Raw genomic sequence first — 1,478 nt, 5'->3', positions numbered from 1 at the left:
TTCAAGACGATGGGCCAGAGATGGGCTGAGACCCGGATATGGCTTAGGGCCTGTAGTTACAATCATTGTTATAGTAGACTTGTAGTGTAAGGCAAGTATAGTTTAGAGTCCGAGCCGGACGTTCTTATGAGCCGGCCGGGACTCTAAGGGCTGCTGGGCGTCAGCCTCCCTATATAAAGGGACGACCCGGCAGCGGTTTGAGGGCGACAACGATCTCATTGAGAGCCGGGCATAGCTATTTAGCTCCCTGGCGATCGTAACCCTAATCGATAACACCTCAAACTGGACGTAGGCTTTTACCTTCACCGTAAGGGGCCGAACCAGTATAAACCCTCGTGTTCCTTGTCCCGCATAACCCCTTCAAGCTTCCTAGTTGCGATGGCTCCACGACTAAGTCCTAGCTCGAGGACATCTGCCGTGACAACTCCACGACAGATATAATGTTCCACGATGAAATGGTTCACAGCATGAGCTACATTAAAAAATCTTGGATTGTATGGTGAACAGTCTTATAAGCCGCAATAAACCATGAAGGAGGAAATAAAATGGAACGAGGTGACGGGACACATTAAACCTCCCAACGGGACACGTTACAAGGAGAGGTAGGGAGCTCATATGAACCATTCTTGTCCAATCTCATCCTCCCAACAAAATATGCCCACTGGGCTATCAATTACTGTCATTGGTTCCCTTCCGGCCGGCCTAATATTTTGTTCGACTGCTCAGAGTATGTAAATTTTCACATTTCACCGTGGAATGCAATTGTACCGCTGCAATCCTCGCATCACCTAGGCATGCCGTAACCGGAAAGTATTTTGAAAACATTATCATCCTTACTACGACCATGGCAAAAGGATGTATCGAAACGGTGATCTTTTGTCTCTGTGACCGACTAGTTTGTTCTGTTTCCTTTTGGTTGATTATGATTATAAATTATAATTAAATTAAACTTTTTATAAAGTATTTTGAAAACATTATCATCCTTACTACGACCATGGCAAAAGAATGTATCGAAACGGTGATCTTTTGTCTCTGTGACCGACTAGTTTGTTCTGTTTCCTTTTGGTTGATTATGATTATAAATTATAATTAAATTAAACTTTTTATAAAGCCAAAAAAGGGAATATTAAGGAAATGTCAGAAATGGGGTTTGAACCCACGCCCTCGTAAGAGGACCAGAACTTGAGCCTGGCGCCTTAGACCACTCGGCCATCCTGACAGCGTTACTAACTTTTGACATTCACTGTATAAAGCAAAATCCTGCTGTAAATTTGAAATAAATCCGAGCATACTCCCTCATCTCCACTCTGACTTGGTCTCCCGATCATCAGGGCCACTGGCCAGTACTGTACGTACGCTTGTTCGTTCGGTGGGAGTAATTGTCCGTGAGACCGTGACCATCAGAAACTCAGATTGCCGGCCAGGTCAGCACCCAGCACGTACACCAAGCGAAAAGCGCCCTTTCGGAGCTCCCCGAG

General features: G+C 45.2%; 1 non-coding gene across 1 annotated transcript; it reads right to left on the bottom strand.

Annotated features, from left to right (window-relative positions):
• Window positions 1–1,135: 1,135 nt before the first annotated feature.
• Window positions 1,136–1,219, bottom strand: TRNAL-CAA (transfer RNA leucine (anticodon CAA)). The gene has a single exon. It is a non-coding gene; the product is annotated as a tRNA-Leu (tRNA).
• Window positions 1,220–1,478: the final 259 nt, after the last annotated feature.

This window comes from Triticum aestivum, chromosome 3D (assembly GCF_018294505.1).
Source record: "Triticum aestivum cultivar Chinese Spring chromosome 3D, IWGSC CS RefSeq v2.1, whole genome shotgun sequence".
Taxonomy (NCBI): Eukaryota; Viridiplantae; Streptophyta; class Magnoliopsida; order Poales; family Poaceae; genus Triticum; species Triticum aestivum.
Note: the sequence above shows the minus strand (reverse complement) of the source record. Positions and strands in the feature narration are given on the sequence as shown.